The sequence below is a fragment of the Cebus imitator genome, unplaced genomic scaffold, assembly GCF_001604975.1.
Source record: "Cebus imitator isolate Cc_AM_T3 unplaced genomic scaffold, Cebus_imitator-1.0 Scaffold125, whole genome shotgun sequence".
In the NCBI taxonomy this organism is placed as follows: domain Eukaryota; kingdom Metazoa; phylum Chordata; class Mammalia; order Primates; family Cebidae; genus Cebus; species Cebus imitator.
Window position 1 is genome coordinate 788,880 of NW_016107440.1, and position 24,330 is coordinate 813,209.

The 24,330-nt window shown below is 37.0% G+C and overlaps 1 protein-coding gene and 1 non-coding gene across 5 annotated transcripts in view; both read right to left on the bottom strand.

Annotated features, from left to right (window-relative positions):
* ADRA1A (adrenoceptor alpha 1A) overlaps positions 1-24,330 on the bottom strand; it is a 103,580-nt gene that overhangs the window by 26,904 nt on the left and 52,346 nt on the right. The gene's annotated exons all lie outside the window — the stretch shown is intronic.
* Positions 8,781-8,887, bottom strand: LOC119472984. The gene has a single exon (XR_005202153.1). It is a non-coding gene; the product is annotated as a U6 spliceosomal RNA (small nuclear RNA).

Sequence of the window (24,330 nt, forward strand, 5' to 3'; positions counted from 1 at the left end):
CTTATCATCATTGAACTGAACTCACCATCTCCCACAAGACAGACTCTTGCTCCTCTGCTTCACTTTTGGCAGCCTTCCCCTCAGTTGTCCAACCAAAAACCCACTGTCATCCTCAACCCTACACTCCCCAACCTTTTCCACAACCTCCAATCACCCAGCCCTGACTCTGAAACCTCCTGCATGCCTGCATGCCTGGGTCACCTTCCCTTTTCCCTAGGGTGACCTTTATGGAATGCAACTCTAATTCAGTGACGTTTCCGCCTAAAGGCCTCAAACACTCTCCAGTACTCTTAGATGAAGCTCAGTGTCCGTAGCATGGCCCATTGAGCCATATGATCTGCCCTTGCCTTCCTCTCCTGGCCTGCCTCGCATTCCCTTTCCTATCCCCTGTTCTGGCCACCTTGACCTCTTTAAATTTTTAATTCCTTTTTGAGACAGAGTCTCACTCTCTCGCTCAGACTGGAGTGCAGTGGTACAATCTCGCCTCACTGCAACCTCTGCCTCCCAAGTAGCTGGAATTACAGGTGCATGCTACTACCGCCTGGCTAATTTTTGTATTTTTAGTAGAGATGAGGTTTCACCATGTTGGCCAGGCTGGTCTTGAACTCCTGACCTCAAATGATCCACCCACCTCGGCCTCCCAAAGTGCTGGCATTACATACCCTGATCTCTTAATCTGTGGAACACTTCTCTGCACCAGGCCCTGCACTTCTGCTCTTCTCCTTGCATGGAGTGTCCTCTCCACCTCTGTCCCCTCCATTCACCCTTTACTTTTTTTTTTTTTTTTGATGAGATAGAGTTTCACTGTCGCCAGGCTGTGGTGCAATGGCACAATCTTGACTTACCGCAACCTCCGCTTCGCAGGTTCAAGTGATTCTCCTGCCTCAGTCTCCCGAATAGCTGGGATTATAGGCATGCACCACTACACCTGGCTAATTTTGTATTTTTAGTAGAGATGGGGTTTCTCCATGTTGGTCAGGGTGGTCTTGAACTCCCGACCTCAGGTGATCCACCCTCCTTGGCCTCCCAAAGAGCTGGGATTACAGGCATGAGCCACCACACCCAGCCTCACCATTTACATCTTAGCTTACATCCCCTTTCATCAGGGGAATGATCTTTGATCCCCTCCACCCATCCACCATACCTTAGACTCCATACTGGGTGTCGGGGGGGGGGGTCTCTGATTAAATACTGTCAAAGCATCCTAAACTTTTTCTTCATAGCTCAAGAAATTGTTCTTATATATTATGTGAATGATAATTTGTTCAGCATGTCTCCCTATATAAATTTCATAAAGATGAGATTTGTGCCTGGTACATTGTAGGTGTTAAATAAATATTCGTTCATGAATAAAACATTTATAGAGCAGTCATGTGCCAGACATCATGCAAAATATTACACAAACACTATCCCATTTAATTCTCACAAGAATACGATGTGACTATATTATCAAACTCATCTTACAGAATGAGGAAACTGAGGCTTAAGGATTTTAATTTGCATCTAAGGAAAGTGGCTGAGCTCAAATTCAAATCCAGGCTTGATTCCCAAATTCATGTTTTAAATATCTAGATGATGCTCTCTGTGAGTCTGTCACGCTTTGCTGGCTTTATAGTGAAAGTAGTGCATAGTGTCATAGCACTTGAAGTTCAAAACAAAGACCATCATCAGAATATCCAAGAAAAGTAATCACAAATTCCATGTCCTATTTTTCAGAAAGCAAACACATGTGTAATTCAAACCATTAACACAAAATTCTTGAATGTTAATAATTAGGTTTGTTCAGAATAGACATGTTTGGACATGAAAGAAAAAACACGCATACTATATTCTATCCAAAAAGGCTGTGACAAAATGCAATTAGTAAAGTATGCCTAATAAAACAATCAGGTAAGGTTGGTCAGAAAGTGTGATTTGTTATTTATAACAAAATATGAGTGAAAGTATAGGACTGAAAGGAGAATTGTCATCTGTAGTTTTTATATATGGAGAGGAGAGAAAAGTGAAGGAGAGAGAACAGAACTAGTTACCATCTCGTGTGCTGCATAAAAATATCAATGCCTGACACAGACTTCTTAGTTCTTCGTTCTTGTTCCCCAGGGAGGAAATCCCGATAGCTCACTTAGCGGTTCAGGGATGAGGGCAAATTTGTTCCCTCTTCTGTGCCTCAGTTTCCTGGCACATGTAAGTGCAGTGTCTGGCGGTAAGCATTTGCTCATTTGCTATCCCAGCGCTATGGTCAGTTTCCTTCTTCTGCATGTAGCAGCTCTGCTTTTACTTTCAGGGTATCTGCTCCATCATTAGTGCTTATCTTGACTTTTTTTTTTTTAACATTTGGGAATAATTTCCAAGGTCAGAAACTGGACATTGAGTCCATCTTCCTGCAGAGATGCCCCTGCGTCTGTGGTTCTGGCTTACACAACGGTTACCCAGATGTCACACCTGTCAGCTGCTCTGAGAATCCCTGAGTATTTCAACATAGTTTCTCTTATTCAGAGTGTTTGGGAAAAGACATATTCAGAGTGAAATGTGCTCACATTTCTTGCATAGTCTGTTGTCTAATACTACCTAATTATGGCTACAGAAAGGTAAGGTATAATTTTATTTATTGGAGATTTTTTTTTTTAAGACTAAGTTAAGTCTCACTAGGGAAATAATAGGTGTGTTTCTGCAAGTTGTGCAAAGTCCACTCTAGAGCTAAGGCCACATGTTTATCACATTGGATTTCACTGCAACTTTTTCCTCTTGGACACCTGGGCTTTCTATCACATCTGGCACTTTTGTTTCTTCTTTTGGTCACCTATAGAAAAAAAAAGCCTCCTAGAAGTTAGTTAGACATAATTTTTGAAAAACGGTTTGACAAGTTTTTAAGTTTCATGATCTCATAACCCGTGTGGAGAGTTCTTCCGAGCACCATGAGGGTGATGATGGTGGCATTAGCAATGGTAACTATAACAGCAGATGTAACTTACTGGTATTTTCAAGTGTCCAGCAATGTGCCAAGTAGTTTCATGCAGTACCTCATCACCTCATCTCAACCCTGTAGGGTGTGCACTATTTATCCCCATACAAATGAGGAAAATGAGACTTGGAGAGCTTAATAACTTGCCAAAAAAACAATCAGCCAGTAAGAATAAAGCTGAGTTCAAACCCATGCTTGCCTGGCTCCAGATCCTGCCCTGTACCCCTTGGACTTGCTAAGAATCTGCACAACCCACTGCCTGATTTCTCTACTACTGTGCAGTGCTGTGTGCTTATTGCTAAATTTTCACTGGCAAAATCAGATCCTGATTTAGACAACAAAAGCAAAGCATTTTGAATCAATTATTAAGAAATTAGTTTTTTTTTTCATGGTTAAAAAGTTTTTTTTAAAAAAAAATTTGCTTTAAGTTCTGGGGTACATGTGCTGAATATGCAGGTTTGTTACCTAGGTATATATGTGCCCTGGTGGCCTGCCACACCCACCAACCTGTCACCTAGGTTCCAAGCCCCACATGCATTAGGCATCTGTCCCAATGCCCCCTCCCCTTCTTCCCCAACCCCCAACAGGCCCCTGGGTGTGACAGTCCCCTAAATTGTTTTTAAAAAGGGTAACATTCATATAGATCCACAAAAGAACCCAAATGGCCAAAGCAATCCTGAGCAGAAGAACAAAGATAGAGACACCATGCTACATGGCTTCAAAATATATTGTGAAGCTATAGTAACCAAAGCAGCATGGTACTGACATAAAAACAGACACATAGATTGATGGACTAGAGAATCCAGAAATTAATCCATGTATTTGCAGCTAATCTTTTCAACAAAGGTGCCAAGAACATACAGTGGGGAAAGAATCGTCTTTTTGATAAATGGTGCTGGGAAAATTGGATATCCATATGCAGAAGAATAAAACTAAACTCCTATCTCTCACCTTATACAAAAATTCACCAAAGTGGTTTAAAAATTTAAATGTAATACTCAAAACTATAAATATACTAGAAGAAAATATAAGGGAAATGTTTCAGGACACTGGACTGGAAAAAAATAAACAAGACCTCAAAAACACAGGCAACAAAAGCAAAAATAGAATCAACCTAAGTATCCATCAACAGATGAATGTGTAACAGAAATGTGGCATATACACACAATAGGATACTGCTCAGCCTTAAAATAGAATGAAATTCTGTCATTTGTGGCAACATGGATGATCCTGGAGGACACTGTGCTAGGTAAAATAAGCCAGGAACAGAAAGACAAATACCACGTGTTCTCACTCATATGTAGAAGCTAAAAAAGTTGATCTCATAGAAGCAGAGATTAGAATAGTGGTTACTGAAGGCTGGGAAGAATCATAAGGAGGGGGACAGGGAGAGGTTGGGTAAAAGATACAAAATTACAGATAGGAGGAATAAGTTCTAGTGTTCCATAGCACTACAAGATGACTATAGTTAAAAAAGTTATGATATGTTTTTGGATAGCTAGAAGAGAAGATTTTGAATGTTCCCAACACAAAGGAATGATCTTATACATGTTTGAAGTGATGAACGTCTTGTTAATCACTATAATTTGACCACTATACACTGTATATATCAAAACATCATGATGTACACCATAAATATAATATGTATGACTATTTTGCGTCAGTTAAAGAAATAAAAATAAATTGTTAGAAACATCCTAACATACATATTTATAGTGGGTTTCTTTTTGGAATAAGTTTGATCTATATTTAGGCACCAAAACAGTTTGAAGAAAGTCATAGCCACTATGTTTAAAAATTATGTTTTTTAAGATACAAAATTAATATACACCAAATTTGTACAATCTGTGATATCCACAATTGGTATGCCCCCCATGCACATGTAGGTGCATGAGCACACACACACACACACACACATACACTCACACACACAGTACAAAAATCAACCATGATGCTACAATCTAGAAATAAGAACAAATTTTAAACAACTGTGATTTTATTTAGAGCACATGCTTTTGTGACCAGCCTTTTTTCATGTAATATGTCATGAACATTTTGCTATTTTATTTTCATTATGGAACACATTTTTTCATGGCATCTTAGTATTTCATCGCATGAATATAACAAAATTTATTTATCTACTTCTGTAAATTTGAATATTTTGGTTATTTCCAGTTTTTCCTATTATAAAGAACTATAAAATAGATATTTGTGTAGATATATTTGGAGTGTTTTCTTAAGTTACATTTCTAGAAAAAGAATTCTGGGTCATATAATATAAATTTTATAAGGTTTTTGATCCATATTGCCAAATTTGTCTCTGGAGAGGATATCCCTATTTTTACTTATTCAGCAATGAAAAGTAATGACAGTATGATGATGATGATGGCAGCAAATTATGAGTGCCCAATGGGTGCTGAATTCCTAGAGTTTCACATGCAGCAGATGATCTAATTTTCCCATCTGTTCAGTGAGGTTGGGTGCCACCAAGCCTGTTTTATACAGCCATGTTTTGTGTGCATAAGCACTAAGAAAGACATGCGTGCCAAAGACTACAAGGGTCTGCCTGACCTGACCTCTGCTATTTGGCAAGAAAACATTTAACAGCCATGCTAAAACTCTTTTTGCTTCTTAAACTGCCCAGATTTTCCTAACTGAAAGCTTTTGTATTCATTCATGTTCCTTCTTCTTGAGATGCTCTTCCCTTGGGTTTACAGGTTTCTCTTTTATGTCTCAGCCCAGAGACTGTTAAGTGAGGTTGGGTGCCACAAAGATGCATTTTCTAAACGTGTAATCTGAAGGAGTTTTCTGTCCTTACTTCCCAATACCCCTAACACCAGCCTCCCTATCGCACCAGCCTACTCTATTTCTTTAATGGCTCTTGCCCTTTTCTAAAACATTTAAAAATTCTCTGTTTCACCCATGAAATGTAATTTCCCAAAGGACAAGGAGCACTAGAATGGGGCCTGGTAAACAGTAGGAACAGAATACATGCTTGCAGGCTGATGAATAAATCCCCATATGAAACGACATCTAAAAAGCAGCCATCAGGATTGGAACCCAGGTCTGCTTTTGAAACTTGCTTTAATCATCGCAATATACAGAAGATGTCTCCTCTCCCATCCTCAGCAGCAGTATGTATTTATTTGCTCTTTGGCAATTTGACAGGTAAAATATGATATCTTTTTATATTTTATTAGTCATTTGTATTTCTTCTTTTATTAATTACCTCTGCCCATTTTTTCCATTGGTTAGTCATCTTTTCTCATTATTTGTATTTCTCAATATTTGTATGAGACCACTAAATACATCCTTACCAGGTAAGATAACAGGTAGAAAAGAATACATGATTAATTTGATAGATGTAGAAAGACATTAAGTAGAATTCATTACCAAACCTGGATAAAATCCTTTTAATGCATGCAGGCTGGAAGGATGCTCTCTTAGTAGCACAAAGAAGACCTGTAACTTCCATCACAATATTTCACCAAGAAATACTAAAAATATAGACATTTAGATCAGTACTTTCTCACTCGCCCTTTGACTCAGGTTCTTTATGTAGTAAATGTTTACTTTGTGAGCATCAAATAAATTAATTAATGTAGGGAGTATATACATTGTAGTATATACATCAATGTCTGGCACATAGTAAGGTCATATACATTGGTGATTATTATTATTACCACTGTCTAACATATACAATTAAAATAATGTGTTTGTAACCATTCATTAACTCTTGCTTGTATTTTTAGTACATCCATGCTTACCCTTTCATGAGTAAAATTATGAACATGTTCAAATATGTGAATTATAAAAATAAATGTAAATGGATTACAGCTCTGTATTTAAGAGCTTAAGAAAAATGTTGAATATATACTGTTTATAAAAGACACAAATGATGGTTACAAAAATAATACAGTTTGGAAATATATACTAAGTCTAGGTAAAAAAAAAAAAAACTGAAACAGCAATATTAGTATTAAAGCAGACTCCATGACACAAGGCATTTCATGGAATAGGCAGAATTATTTTAGGTTGATAAAAGTCATGCTTACCAATAGAGTTTTATTTATTAAATTTTATGTACTAAGAGATAGCAAATATGTAGGTATATGTATGTATGTTTTAAAAATGCTTAAGAATTGATATAATTTTACTTGAAGTAGATGACTAAAATACAGACAACAACATATGTATCAAGTTTTCAGTTCAAGAGTAAATCAGAACTACAATGAGAGATGACTTAGAAAATAGTGAAAACGAGAGCTTTGTGAAAGAAGCTGAAGTTATTCTCCTCTGTGAATGTTTAGATTAGTTATATTTAAACAAGAAAGACACAAATAGCTTAATTTGGGCATTAGAGTAAATAAATTGGAAAAGAACTACAAATTAAAATAAAGGAAGCAAAAATTAATGAATTAAAAACCAGAAAATCATTAGGGTTAATTAGTACATTTAAACTGGACATGCCTTTGACAAGCCTAACCAGAAAAAAGAGGAAAAGCATAATTGTTCATCAGTAATGAGAAATACATTTTCAGACACCAAAAGAAGTGAAAGCAATTTCAAGTCAAAAGCCATATGCAGATAATATGAAGAATTTTGATAAATTTGAAGATATTTGTCAAATTTTATTCAAAGAGATAATATCTGAAAACTGTAATGATTATAGAAGACAAAAAATTGACAAAATTTATCCTTAGAAATTGTTGGATCCAAATAGTTTATATTCATGCTATGTAAGTATTTTCAGAGTCTTTAAGTATGTAAAAAAGCTTCCTAATTCAATTTTAAAGCTAGCATAATCCTGATCCCAAAACTAAGAAGCAGAGCCAAATCAAAAGAAAACAAATAAAAAATATGAACAAGCCACTGTCACCACAAAACAAACAATTCCACAGATTTATATCATTTGGAAATGAAGTTGAAATATAATAAAAGTTGTCATTGTATCTGCCAATCGATTAAGTAAAAACAAACCATAGCTAGGTAGGACAGGAACTGGCAAACTTTTGGGGTTTGATTATTTTATTATTTATTATTTTTATTTTTTAATTTATTTATTTTACTTTAGGTGCATACTATATCTGGCATTTCTCCCCATGTTATCCCTCCCCTCCCTCCCCACCCCTCGCTGGCTCTCCCCTACCCCCTGCCAACTGTCCCCAGTGTGTGATGCTCCTCTCCGTGAGTCCACGTGTTCTCGTTGTTCAACACCTACCTATGAGTGAGAACATTCGGTGTTTGCCTTTTTATTCTTGTGTCACTTTGCTGAGAATGATGGTATTCAGATTCATCCAAGTCCCTACAAAGGACATGAACTCATCGTTTTTTATGGCTACATAGCATTCCATCGTGTATATGTGCCACATTTTCTTTGCCCAGTCTATCATTGATGGACATTTGGGTTGGTTCCAGGTCTTCGCTATTGTACACAGGGCTGTAATGAACATACGTGTGCATGTGTCTTTTTAGTAGAATGATTTATAGTTCTTTGGGTATATAGCCAGTAGTGGGAATGCTGGGTCAAATAGAATTTGTTTCTAGATCCTTGAGAAATCGCCACACTGTCTTTCACAATGGTTGAACTAATTTACACTCCCACCAACTGTATAAGAGTGTTCCTATTTCTCCACATCCTCTCCAGCATCTGTTGTCTCCAGATTTTTTAGTGATCACCATTCTAACTGGCATGAGATGATATCTCAGTGTGGTTTTGATATGCATTTTTCTAATGACCAATGATGATGAGCATTTTTTCATGTTTGTTGGCCTCATATATGGCCTCTTTTGAAAAGCGTCTGTTCATATCCTTCACAAAAATATGGGACACTTTATGAATTTGTGTGTCATCCTTGTGCAGGGGCCATGCTAATCTTCTCTGTATCGTTCCAATTTTAGCATATGTGCTGCCGAAGCGAGCACGGGGTTTTATTATTAAAAACATCAGGGAATAATGGAATAATTAGCAGGAAGGGAACACTCTCATTTTAAGGATTAAAGTTGTAACCTGAGGTGGCTCTTTTTGTATCCAGCGATACATCATTAGATTCTGCATCATCTTCATGCAACTTTATCTGTATCTTCATTGTTGTCAGAATAAATTAAGAGAAAAAGTGAAATTTAGGAGAAAAGCCTGCTATCTCTGATCCTGGTAATAGTCTGTGTGGTTCTTCTGGCCTCAGAATTGTGGTTCATGAATTTTGCATGAATTTTGGGGTACAGGGCTAGATAGTAAATATTTTAGGCTAGCAGTGTGGTCTCTCTTTCTATTGTTCAACTCTGCGACTGTAGCTTGAATGCAGCCATAGTCGTTAGGTAAATGAATGTGTGTGTCTATGTTTTACCAAAACTTTATTTGTGAACACTAAAATTTGAATTTCATGCAATTTTCCTGTGTCACAAAATAGATTATTTGTTTTATTTTAAAAAATCTTTTAAAAATGTAAAAATTGTATTTAATTCATGTGGCCATACCAAAGAAAAAAGAATGCAGGCTGGATTTGACCTATGAGCTCTAGTTAGCTAACATTTAAGGGTAGATGTATCCTTCACTTAAAAGGGAATTGAAAACAAAGTGTTTCTTCTGTTCTTTGATTATTAAGAATATTATTATGAACAAGAAAGATGTCTAAAATTATAATTAATGAACAGTGTTCTAGAAGATTAAGTCAGTATAATGAGAGAAAAAAAGAAAGGAGATATAAATGATGGAAAAGGTACCTTATTAAGATTTGTATCCTGTGTACTATAATAATTTGTTACCTGGAAAACAAATGGTGCATTCTTAAAAAAATATTTTTTCTTAATTTTGAATTCTAAAAAAAACCTAGAAGCAATGATTAGTGCAGTTGCAATGAATATTCAGGTCCTTCAAACTCCATCTCCTACTAAAAAAGGACCAAGACTCCTTAGAGAAATGGCTAATTCCAGGTTTGGGCAGGGAACATACAAGAACAGACTTACTGCCACAGGTCACATAGCCATAAAAGACTGCAGTATTGTGTCAAAGAACTCGGGAACTAACTTGAATAACAACCACTGGCCAATGATGAGACAATGTGAGACTCAATAAGGATTCACAAAGGATTAAAAATTGCTACAGGGACTAATGATTTGTTTCAATTAGTAAGCTCTCAATGATGCTGGGGAAAAGATCCTTCATTTATTATCTTTGAAGGAAACTAATAACTGCCTTATTATTTTGAAAATTGATAAGTAAAGAACTAGGTGTATATCCCGTCTTTCCTATAAAATCTACACCTCAGTTAATCAAATGGTTGATGAGTGGAAGTTGCTCCATCTAGGTGTTTTCCAACTAATAAATGAAGGTGGAATGATAGAATGTCACCATTTTGCAACCCTAATAAATAAAATAAATTAATAAATTTAGGCAATCACTCTTATTAGTAATACTTTGAAAGAACAATAAAACATTATGTATATTCTGATGGAAGTACGTATCATCTAAGCATTAGTTTTACAACAAACAAACAAAGTGATAAATCCTTCTAAGTGGAATAACCAACTTCTAGGAACTATAAGGAGAAAGAGAATATATTAAATGACACCATTGTGATGAAGTCAGCAAAATTCAGACTATGGAAAATTGTTTATTCAAAGAAAAATTAACTGGAAATTCCAAGAAAAAAGACAAGGGAGAACTTGTACAGGAAACAAGCTTAGACATATAAAACATACCATATGCACCTGATTTGGATCCCAATTCAAATAAAGAAGTTCTAAAAGTGCCCGGAGAAAATTCAAGATATTCAATAATAAAAGTTATTGTTGGCTTTTGTTTAGATATAATAGTATTATTGTTATACTTTTCAAAAAATCAGTATTGTTTAGTGATAAATAGTTAAATATTTGCAGATGAAATGACATGCTGTCTAGAATTTACTTCCAAAACATCTGAGTGGAGTGAGGAATCTGAATCAAATAAAACTGCCTGTGAATTAGCTTACAATTATTAAAGTTGGGCGATAGTTACATCAGCTTCATTATATAATTTCTCTACTTTTGTATACATTTGATAATATCTATAATAGTTACTTAACATGTTAAAAAAGAATAAAAGTGCATAACTAAAAAATAACTCACCTACAACATTTCGTTACCTGTATCTGCATTTATAAGTTTTTTTTTATAGCTTTCTTAAATAAGTTTGCTTTTTAATTCATCCTATTTGAGAGCCAAATGCATTCTGGGCTGTGAAGGACACAAAGAGGTGGGATTTTGTTCCTAACCTCCTGGATTCATTATGAAACAAGGCTCCTAGAAATCCTACAGTACTTCATAGCCTACAATGCTGCAAAGTCATGGAGGAATGATTCGAGGACATTATCACGATGGCCTCAGAACAGACACCATGGGGATGTCTGAGACAGCAGAGCAGAGGATATTTTAAGTGAAGGGCAGTGATTCTAAAGGGAAGGGGTCAGAGTGAACATGGATAGAGAGATGATTATTTAGATAGGGGGTACAAGATGAAGGGACACCCCTGAAATTGGGCACAAGCACGTAGATTTGATACCATGATTACCAGGCAGCCTCTGTAATGTGTGATCACAGGAAGCTCTTGCATTGGCTTGTTTTAAAGGCAGATATGTTCAGGATGTATTGGAGAGGTTTATTCCCTCACTGAGCAAACTTTTTTAAAGATGAGACTAGAATCGAGAGTGAAGTGAAGGGAGTCGTATTAGAGCATCAGTTCTCTCAGTGTTCTCTTCCAAAGGAGCTGCAAAGTGAACAATCTATTTACGATCATACTAAGAAAGTATTTGCCTTTGCCATTATCATTCTGTTGTGAGAGTGGAGAGTGGAGTGAAACACACACAGAGATAAATGATGTGTGTTATTGTAACAGATTAAATGAAGAGCAGATATGAGGATCTATCTATCGTTTACAGCCCGACACCAAAGAGATTTGCAAAAATGTAAAACAACATCACCATTTTCACCTTTTTAAATTTGGAAAATATACTTTGTTTTCACAAAAGTGTGTTATTTATGTTAATATGCAATGGGTTTATTATTATTATTTATTTTTGAAACAGGGTGTTGCTCTGTCGCCCAGGCTGGAGTGCAATGGTGGGATCACAGCTCACCGCAGCCTTGAACTCCTGGGCTCAAGCAATCCTCCTGCCTCAGCCTCCTGAATAGCTGGGATTACAGGCATGAGGCACCATGCCTGCCTAATTTTTAAATTTTTTTGTGAAGATATGGTCTCATTATGTTACCCAGGCTGGTGGCAAACTGCTGAGCTCGAGTGATCCTCCAGCCTTAGCTTCCCAAAGTGCTGAGATTACAGGTGTGAGCCACCACACCTGACCTTTTATTGTTAAAGAAATTAATAAATATTTTTAAATTTCTCAGTTTTAATTTTTAACATGGCAAATATCAACAGATAGAGTCTACATACACAATGTCCTACGTAATTTCAAGAGTATAGAGGGATCCTGAGACCAACAGGTCTGGGAATTACTACATTTGAGTGTTTATTGAGGCTATGGAGAAGATGGATTTGAGAGGAATTTCAAAGGAAAAGCGATCATGACATGGTGTTTACTTCAATAAATAATCATTAACCACTCACATAAGTAGAAAGACATAACCACGAAGTAGAAAGACATAAGGTGTCTTCAAGGTGGTCAAGGTAGAGGTCTGTTTGATTTAGATACAAATTGTCATCTGCATTGAGAAGTAAGTTAGTGTTTTTTGTTTCTTTGTTTTTTTTTTTTTTTTTTTTTTTTTTTTTTTTTTTTTTTTTTTTTTGAGATGGAATCTTGCTTGTTGCCCAGGGTGGAGTTCAATGGTATCATCTCCTCTCATGGCAACTTCTGCCTCCCAGGCTCAAGCAATTCTCCTGTCTCAGCCTCTCAAGTAGCTGGGATTATAGGTGCTCACCACCACACCCGGCTACTTTTTGATTTTTTAGTAGTGACAGGGTTTAGCCATGTTGGCCAGGATGGTCTCCAACTCCTGACTTCAAGTGATCCTCCCATCTCAGCATCCCAAAGTGTTGGGATTACAGGTGTCAGCCCCTGCGTCTGGCTAGTCAGTCTTGAATGACTTCTAGTGATGTTCCAAGTGATTTATTCTTTCAGAGAATTGGATGGGCCAGGTTCTAAATCTCACTCAGAGAAGCATGGCTTTTTTAACCTACATAGAAAGAATGCTTTCTCAAAAGGACTCAATATCTTAGGCAGAATCAAATATACTTATCCCTTTGCTTATACAATTCATAAACTCTGTCAGCTCTCACTTACCTCCTGCTTATTCTCATTTACTTTTTTTCAAAGGACATATTTTTATTCCCAAATTATTTCCCCAGATAGGGATAATAATTCAGCATCTTGACATTTATTTAATGCATGTGCACAGGAAGTCAAGTCATTTGACTAGAGTCTAATGAAGAACAGAACTAGAATGGTATCTGCCTGTGAAAAGACACAAAGTTTAGAGAATACCTTAAAGTTTACAAAAAGAAGATTTTGGGGGGTTATGTAGGCTACCATTATTAAATACCCAAATAAGATTATTTCTATAAGAAAGAGTTTAAAACACCACTCACCTACCACCATCCCCATGACAAAATTAAACACTCTCCTTGTGCTCCCATGAGTACTACAATTTTTCTCCTATAGTATTACCAACACCTCTGCTATATGACAGTTTGTTAGAGTTCCTTCTTTTTTCTCTCTGCCCAGGGAGATGTTGCAGAGCAGGTGTTTTGCTTTATTCCCATTTGATTTCCAACAATACCTTACATGGTGCATTCTATCTAGCAAGTTTCAATAATAGATGTTGAATTTAACGAGCTAAAGAAAGTCCTGAAAGTTGCCAAGATTGCTCTTGTTTATTTAATGTATGCAGTTGTTCACAAGTTCATTAGTGGGGTTCAGCTATGACACAGTAATGTAAAAAAAGAGATGTAATTGATTATAATATATGAAGTCCCTGTTTTTAAATATTTAGGATTTTGATCTTGTAGAGAAGAAAACACATGAGATGAGCTTGATGTTACTCTGGCTTTCTCCTTCAGGGAATTTTAAAATTTGTGGCACAGAGAAGTTGGGCCCTAACAAAACTGATCTCTGGGTGGAGAAAACAGATGTTGGCACTCAGGGATACTGAGATGAATGAAATTTGAAAGGCCAGGTGCCACAGAGGAGAGAGCTGTGTAGTGACATCCCGTGAATCTATGTGCTGGGTCTCAGTGAAACTACGGCCAAATATTTGAATCTAGGGTCAAATATACCCAGTGCAATCATAGGGTAATTGCCTGCAAGAATACTAGTAGGTGGGTTTGTTTGATTCTTTGAGGCATGGCCTTAAGCTTTGCCATTACTTTTAAGGTTAAAGCAGTGCTGCTTTAAGATACACTTTCCTGTGGTCTCAGCTGTGCCCAAATTATGGAACGAGCTCTCTGCTGTAGCTTGTTTCACCTTCAATGTGTCATGTATGACCTTTGGAGTCTCTGTTGAGTTTGCAGCCCTCGGGGACAATAAGTGAATATTTTAGACTTTATGCCAATAAATTAAACAACCTAAATGAATTTAACAAATTCTTTGAAGTGCATAGATTTTCAAAAGTGATTTAAGAAGAAAGAACATTTGAATAAATCAGTTTATGTGGAAATGCAAATCATCTAGAATTGCCAATTCAATTTAGAAAAAAAATAAGGTCAGAGGAGTTACTTGACTTCAGGATGTATTAAAAAGATTATCATCTGGTGGGCACGGTGGCTCATGCCTGTAATCCCAGCACTTTGGGAGGCCAAGGAGGGTGGATCACTAGAAGTCAGGAGTTCTAGGCCAATCTGATCATCATGGTGAAACCCTGTCTCTACTAAAAATACAAAAATTAGCCAGGCAAGGTGGCACATACCTGTAATCCCAGCTACTTGGGAGGCTGAGGCATGAGAATCACTTGAATCTAGGAGACAGAGGTTGCAGTGAGCTGAGATCGTGCCACTATACCCCAGCCTGGGTTACAGAGTGAGATTCTGTCTTAAAGAGAAAAAATGATCATCATCAAAATGATATTACATTAGTGTAAGGATAGACTAATAGATGAATAGAAGGGAATAGAAACTCCAGGAACAGGTCAACACCAAAAATGGACTTTTCAAAAAAGGTATATAATGGGGGAAAGTAGTTCAATCAAGGAAAGTCTTTTCAACAAATGATGTTAAGAGTAAATGAATTTCTATATTCAAAAAGCTCATCCTTGAACCTAGAAGAAATGGATACATATTCCTAGATACATACAACCTAACAAGACTGAACCATGAAGAAATCCAAATCAGAATATACCAATAGTAAGTAATAATATCGATGCCATAATAAAAATGTCCTAGCAAAGAAAAGCCTGGAACCCAATCAATGGCTTTATTGTTAAATTCTATCAAATATTCAAAGAAAACCTAATACCAATTCTACTCAAACTATTTCAAAAAATAGAAGAAGAAGGAATACTTCCAAATACTCATTATATGAGGCCAGTATTACCTTGCTACCAAAACACATGAAAAATAAAAAGAGACATCAAAAATCCCCAAAACAAAACTACAGAATAATATCTTTGATGAAAATTGATGCAAAAATACTCAACAAAACACTCGTAAAGCAAATTTAACAAAATACTAAAAAGATTATTCATGACCAAGTGAGATTCATTCTAGGGCTGCAAGGATGGTTGAACATATGTAAATCAATCAGTGTGATACAGCAGATCAACAGAATGAAGGACAAAAACTGTATGATCATTTCAATTATTGCTGAAAAAGCATTTGATAAAATTCAACATTCTTTCATGATAAAAACCCTCAGAAAACTGGATCTAGAAAGAACATTTTCCAGCACAATAAAAACCATATATGGCAGACCCAAAGCTAGTATTATATTGACTGGGAAGAAGTGAAAGCCTTTCCTCTAAGATCTAGAATGAGACAAAGATCTTCACTTTCACTGCTGTTATGTGACATAGTTTTGTGAATCCTAACTAGAGCAGTCAGACAAGAGAAAGAAAGTAAACGCATCCAAATTGGAAAGGAAGAAGTCAAATTATCCTTGTTTGCAGATACAATCTTATGTTTGAAATATAAGACATATCTTTGTTTGCATATAATCTTATGTTTGAAAAAACCTGAAGACTCTACCAAAAAGCTATTAGAACTGATTTAAAATATCAGTAAAGTTGCAGGATACAAAAATCAGTAGCATTTCTATATCCAGTAGCAAATGGTTTAAAAAAGATTTTAAAAAAGTAATTCAATTTGCCATAGCAACAAATAAAATAAAATACCTAGGAATAAACTTAACCAAAGAAGTCCCAAAAATTTCTACAAAGAAAACTATAGAACATTTGTGAAAGAAACTAAAGATGACACACAAAAAATGGAGATATTCTATGCTCATTAATTGGAAGAATCAATATTGTTAAAATGTCCATACTACATAAAGCAATATACAGATTCAGTGCAATCCTTATCAAAATACCAATGAGATTCTTCATAGAAATAAAAGAAATAATCTTAGAATTTATATGGAGCCACAAAAGATCCAGAATAGCCAAAGATATCCAGAACAAAAAGATCGATACTGGAGGAATAACACTACCTGACTTCAAATTACACTGCAGAGCTATGATAACAAAAATAACATGGTACTGGCATAAAAATAGGCACACAGACAAATAAAACTGAATAAAGAACCTAGAAATAAATTCATACATCTACAGTGAAATAATTTTTGACAAAGGCGTCATGAATATATATTGGAAAAAGAATAGTCTCTTCAGTAAATGGTGCTGGGAAACTGGATATCCACATGCAGAAGAATCAAACTAGACCCCTATCTCTTGAAATATACAGAAATAAAAATTGATTAAAGATTTAAATCTAAGACCTAAAACTATGAAACTACTAAAAGAAAACATCAGAGAAACTCTTCTGTACGTTGGACTGGCATACATTTCTGGAGTAATATCCCAAAGCACAGGCAACCAAAGCAAAAATGGACAAATGGAATCACATCCAGTTAACAAGCTTTTATGTAGCAAAGCAGACAATCAACAAACTGAAGAGACAATCCATAGAATGGGAGAAAATATTTGCAAACTCTCCATCTAAAAAATCCCTAATAACCAAAATAAACAAGGAGCTCAAACGACTCAATAAGAAAAAATACAATAATCTGATTAAAAATTGGTGAAAGATATGAATAGACATTTCTTAAAAGAAGACACACAAATGGCAAACAGGCATATGAAAATGTGCTCAACATTATTCATCATCAGAGAAATGCAAATCAAAACTACAATGAATTCTCTCACCCCAGTAAACATGGATTTTATTCAAAAGACAGTTAATAACAAATGCTGGTGAGAATGCAGATAAAAGGGAACCCTCATACCTTGTTATTAGGAGTGTGAATTACTACAGCCGCTATGGAGAACAGAATGGGGGCTCCTCAGAAAACTAAAAATAGAGCTACCGTATTTTCCAGCAATCTGATGGCTAGGTATATACCTAAGAGAAACGAAATCAATATATTGAAGAGACATCTGCATTCCCATGTTTTTGGCAGCACTATTCACAATAGCCACGATATGGAAGCAACCTAAATATCCATCAACAGCCGAATGAATAAAACAAATGTGGTACATATGCACAATGGAGTACTATTCAGCCATATGAGAAATAAGATCCTGTCATTTGCAACAACGTGGATGGAACTGGAGAACATTTTGTTAACTGAAGTAAGCCAGGCAAGGAAAGACAAACTTTGCATATTCTCACCTATTTTGGGGAGACATGAAAACACATCCACATGCAGGCTTGTCTATGAGTGTTCAAAGAGGCTTTATGTGTAAAGCCCCAAAGTAGAAACAGTCTAAATTTCATCAATATGTGGAAGTATAAAACATTATACCTATACTGTAGAATAAAGAAGAATAGGCTATTGATACATGTAACATGCATCTCAAAATCATTATCATGAATGAAAGAAAAGAGGCCAAAAAGATTCACACTGCATGATTTTCTTCATGTAGGAATGTAGAAATTGCAAGGTAATCTATAGTGATGGTAAACGGATCAGTATTTGCCCAGGGACAGAATTCGTAACTCCATGGATTCCATGGGTGTCAGAGTTGTGCTCTGACTTGTCTAACGTATATTTGATGAACAAATGATCACATAAAGTGAAAAATCAACCTCCAGACTCAAAGTTTGGAGACTAATTCCAGAATAACACCGATAACCTCTGTGTGTCCCATTAGAAGAACATATGATGCTCCGAGGATGGTTGTGTCAGAGATAAGATGAGATGGTGTGTGAAAAATAATAGCAATTATAAGATCTGATAGAAATTTAATTTATTCTTGTTTGTTATTAATAGCTAGAGACAGGCCTGAAATGGGAATTTCATAGCTCATCAGTGAGGGCAATAAGAGATTTGCATCAAATAAGCTTTGGAGTTTCTCTCTCTCTCTTTCTCTATCTCTCTCTCTCTCTCACACACACACATACACATACACATGTGCACTTATGCAGCACACACACAAACATACATGACTCAGGTTTCATAGACACTGTTTCTGGAGATAAAGGATATAGCTCTGAGTTTTGTTCCTAATGCCGTTGGTGATTTGCATGCTAATTCTAGGCTAGCAATCAAATCCTAAAAGATCGGTTAGACTGTGCCCCACTGTGGCCACTGACAATGGGACTCTCATCTCTGCCTGCTGGCTCTTCACTTGAAGTCACCTTCCTTGTTTGTCCACTCCCAATTTATGCCTGTTGCCTCCATATGGATATTAATTGTGGTTTCCTAACATTTTGAGTGATATGAGCTAGACAGTAAATTAACATTGAATTAATATTTCCTGGTTTGGATCTACAAGGTGGGAATTATTCCCACTTTAAATAAAGATGAGGCAAATTGCTTGTTTACTATGCTACCACATTGCCTTAAGGAAGGGAGACCAAGACTTCGGGTAATACAAGACCAAATACTTACTGCGGGTCCAGTCTATGCCCAGTACTTTCTAAATGCTTTCCATATATTAGCTCATTTACTTTTTCAAAAATGCTAGGAGGATATCAATACATTAGTGTTATTACAGATTAGGAGACAGTCATGAGAGGCTAAGTAACTTGCCCAAGGCCATGCAACAAGTGAGAGATGGAAATGGATTTGAACTCTGCTATCCCAGCTCCAGAGCTGGTGGGTAATAATTTCCTGTCGTGAAAAGTATTACAAGACTCTCTTTTTGTGTTGCTTCTACCTGGTACAAAAACCTTAATGAGCCAAGAGTCACTGGAACTTTAGTAAGCTCATTAATTGAACATATTTATTGTTATAGCATTTACCCCCCCCCCCACAAAGGTTTGACATTATTAACAAAGCCAAAGGTAAGCTATGTTGGCCCTTGGTAAAGACATAGCTTGTCAGAGCCTGGGAAGCTGAGGGTTGTGGCTGGTTCTCCTTTCCTAGGATATTCCCTGAGGTCACTTCTAGCAGACCAGTGTGCTTGCTCTTCCTACTTTATCCTTCCAGGCACGGGGCAGCTTTACGCAACGAGTAATGACCAAACTCCCAAATGCTCCCATTCTGTCCTGCCTCTCTTCCCCTTACTCCAAGAATGGGGAATTAGCACTGCCCTGTTTTTAACTGGGTTGCAATTCATGCAGCCTCCTAATTGCAAAATCATTCCCCTGCAGCTTTCCTTCAGACAAGGTGGAACTGGCCCCAGAAGCTGAGTGCTTACACCAAAGATATTTTTTTTTAATTGAAAGCTGCCTTCTGTTTTGCTCTTTCGTTGTAGCATCACAGATAACAGGGTGCAAAAAGCCCCTTTATCCTGTTAGTGGTGGCCTTAGGTAAGAAAAAAAAGAGCATGATTCAAATTTTCTGTGGCCTCTGGCTCAGTTGTAATGGAATGTAAGTGCAATGCCAGAGCTTGGTAAAAATAGAAACTCTCCAGTGTCCAGAATCCTATCCAGATGGTGTGGGAATCCAGATAGTAACTCATCACTAAGGAGGGTCACCATGAATTAGTGGAAAGATGTCATGCCTCACTCTGGGGAGTAAATGAAATGGGCTGTAGTTTAGAGTGGAACCTCTCATATCGCCAGAGAGTCCCAGGTTGCTCCTTAAATCTCTTTACTCTGGCTTAATCGAGAGTTCAGTCATTACATAAGATGGAAATAGGAAGAGCAAGCCCAGTGGCTGCTGCTAGAAGTGGCCTCATGGAACATCCTAGAAAAGGAGGACCAGCCACAACACTGAGCTTCCCAGAGTGGGTGGGGAGGAGGCCGGCATCTGTGATAATGAGAGAAGCTGCCTAGAGGGAGCTGGCCCCAAACTCTGATAAGCTGTGTCTTTACCAAGGGCCAATATAGCTTGGCTTTTGCTCTGTTAATGTCAAACTGAGGTCGGGGCGAAAGTGCTATAAAAACAAACGTGTGCAATGAATGGGCTTACTAAAATTCCAGTAACTCTTGGCTTGTCAAAACTTCAACAAAACTTGAATCAGGCTCTTTTATTTTTTCTTACCTAAGGCCACTATTGTCAGGTAGAATCAACACAAAAAGAAGCCTTGTAATGTTTTTCACATCAAGTAATTATTACCCTTCATACGAATCAGAAATTTAACCCCTTTCCGTTAAGCATAGCCCCCTAAAAGGAATTAGCTTTGGGTCCTGGGAAAGCCACTGAAATCTGCTAGTCTCCCCTTCTTTATCAATGTCATGAGGGTGATCATATCCATTTTCACAGGGCCACTTCTTTTGGCAAATAAATAACAAGAAGGTACAAGAATCAGGGAGGGTGACAAGCACATGGGTGGCTAAAAATTTTAACTGAAGAAATCAAAGCAATACAATTGATTGGCACCACTAAGAAAGAGTGTAAGAGAACTGGAGGGAACCCCTCTGCTGGTCAGTTTTTATTATTTGGAGTAAATGTCACCTCTATCATGTTGCGTTGTTAATCTCAGTGTCTGTCTCTCTTAATAGACAGTGATCCTTCAAAGTGGGGAGGACCATGGCATCTTCACGTCTGGGGTCCATTATAGCATTCCATGCATAAAGGTGCTTGGATGTTTATTGAAAAAAAGAATGAGTGAAGATTTGGAACAGTGGAAAACATTGGGAAGGGTGTTTGTTTTGGTGGGAATGTAGCCTGATGAAACCTAGGGAGTTACTTAGAATGTCCAGGAAAAGACAGCAGAGGGTGGCCTGGCTAGAAAACAGGGACTGTGGAGTACTGAGCAAGAGACACACCAAAGAGGCCAGGACCCATCTACCTTATCTCCTCACCTACATTTTCCTCCCCTCCTACCTTTGCAAGGTTCAAGCCTCACAAGATGGCTCCCTGTCTCCACCATCACCTCCTGCTCCTCTTTGGAAATGGAACCACAGTTCCCAAGCTTTCTATACTAGACACAGTGCTCTGCACTCTGCACTTACTTTTCTAAGTTCATACTTTGAATAGGTAGTACATTTACGTGGCTCAAAAATTAGAACAATATAACAAGTTATGCTTTGAGATGTCACACCCTTGACTATATCTAACCTATCCTCCTTCAATCCCTACACATAATTCTTTTAATTAGCTTCTTCTTATTCTAGTGTTTTATGCAAATATAAGAAAGTATATCTATATATTTTTGCTTATGTTTCCTACACGAAAGGTTGCATACTACGTATATTTCTACATATTGCTTTTTTCTCTTAATACACCCTGGTCCTCCTTTCCCTATCAGTGTTTAAAGATCTTCATTTTTTTTTTACAGCTTAGTAGTATTCCACCGTATATTTATTATTCAGTAATAAATATACTAAATATCATAATTTATTCAACCAGTCTTCTATTGCTGAATTTTTTTCATTATATGCACTGTGGAAATGCATAGCTAGTCATTTTGAACAGTTTTTGAACTTAGCCTTTTGCCTGATCAGGGATGCGTTTTTTTCTTTGGTGATCTTAGCAATTCTTAGGACTCCATAGATCACTTCTATGCTGATGACAAAGCCCCCTTGCCATGCGCATCTCCTCTTCTGCTTCTAGCTGCCTTCCTGATCTATAACGATGTGTTATCTCACAAACATCTAAACAGCCACTCTAAACTTGACCTCATTTTCTCCTTCCACCCTCCTCTGCTTAGGAGGTTTTCCTAATGAAAAGAATATGCTGAGATGTCATATTCTCTCTCCTTGTTACTAAGATGAGAAACTTTACTTGCCTGTGATTTCTTCCCTTCCCCAAACTCTGCATCCAGAAAGTGCAACAAACACATTGCTTTCTTGCACAAAATTTTGGACATATGTCCGTTCTTTTTGTTCTTAATGTCATAAGTAACTGATTTTTCCACATCTCTCTTACATGTCATCTGCAATAATCTAGACAGCTTTGGTAGGAAAAGTCTCACAACTTTGGTAGGATCATTTTTCTGCCATTACTGGTATCCCACTGCCAATAAAGAAAGTGTACATTGCTGTTTGCAATGAGAAACTTACTATCTTTTTATTGATGGGTGAGCTTTTTAGGAGTAGACACCTGCCTCATTTACCACAATACCCTTAGCACCTGCCATGATGTTGGGCATAAGATATGTGTTCAGCAAATAACTGTTGAATTTGTCTTCGTGATATAATTTCAATGGGCATTTCCAATCTTACCTTCCATTATTCCTCTAAATGAACTTTATTGCTAAAGTCAATTTGTACTGCTGTCCAGATATACTATTTAACTTGCATGACTTGGGTTATGCCATTCTCTCTGCCTAGAATATTCTTCCCTCTGTCTCTATGTGCTTCTCTGTTCACATACTGAAAAGCCAACACTTTTCAAGACCCAGCACCTCTGAGAAGTTCTATCTCATTACCCTGAAAACACTGAGGCCCAAAAGAAAGTAACTTCCTCAGTAGAGGAAATGGAACCAGAGGTGTCATACCCTTGACTTTATCTATCCTATCCCCCTTCAATCACTACATGTAATCCTTTTAAACAGTTTGATGTTTATTCTTTCAGTGTTTTATGCAAATATATTAAGTATATCTATATATTATTTGCTTTTGTTTCCTACACAAAAGGTTGCTTACTGCATAGACTTCTACATACTGCTTTTTTTACTTAATACACCCTGATCCTCTTTTCTCTATCAATGTGTAAAGATCTTCATCCTTTTTTATAGCTGTGTAGTATTCCATTGTATGTATTTAGCATAGTTTATTCAACCAGTCTTCTGTTGCTGGATTTGTTTCATTATATAAACAGTAGAAATGAATAACTAGTAATTTTCAACAGTTTTTGAACTTAGCCTTTTACCTGATTACCTGGTTTCTCAGCTCTCATGAGCCTAGAAAAAGCAGAGACTCTAAGATCCAAAACTACCCATTTTGTTTCCCAATGAGCCATGGTATCCTGCCTTGGAGGCTAGAATGATACTTGCCTTATAACTTTATTGGTTAATAGGGAGAATCACATGGAATGATGGTATTAGTAATCATTTATAAAAGCACAAAATCTTATAAACTGTAGTGAAGTATATAGTGCATTTCTATTCAATTAAATAAACATGTATTAAGCTCCTACTTCCGCTGTATACTGAACAATGTGCTACAAATGGAATGGTCTCTGCCCACAAAGGGCTGAGAAAGAGAGCTATGGCTTTATTGAAGCTATTGATTGAGCCCCAATAAATGCAGAAGGATGTCATCTATTCATATGAAGATAAAAGAGTTACAGTTATGGACATGGCTTACCTCTCTAAATAGCTTGCTATATAATTTTGGCAAAGTCCCTTGAACAATTTGGCCCTTAGACATCCTAGGTTGTTCATGAAACTTTCTTCTTAGATTATTACACCCTGTTCTGTCTCAGTTGCAATTTTTATCCCAGCAGAGGAACCCTGGTTCTAAGGAGATCTGCTCTTGAAAACTGGCTGCCTTATTACTTCCTGCCCTTCAACTGAGCTCCACTTGCTCGCACGTACCATTTTTGTTAACCATGAATGCTTTAACAAACTCAGAGGTCAAATCAATAAAGCCAAGATTTTTGACCAATTGTGGTCATCACAAGTACCAAAGCAAAGTTTTACGAAAGGGTTGCCATTCCAGTTCTAGTAATTTGGGGCAAATGTCACTTTGGGTTAATTTCATGCTGCATTTCTGCATTCCCAAAGCAGTTTCTGCTGAATGTCATCATGATTATGGGTTTTTTCCCTCGATCCATCCTAAGACTTGGTAACAGGCAACAAACCTAAAACAGCCACTCTCTTTCACTAGGGAGAGAGATTCCGTGTGTACCCTGAAGGAAACCATCTGCTAGAATCTGCCAGCAATGTGATGA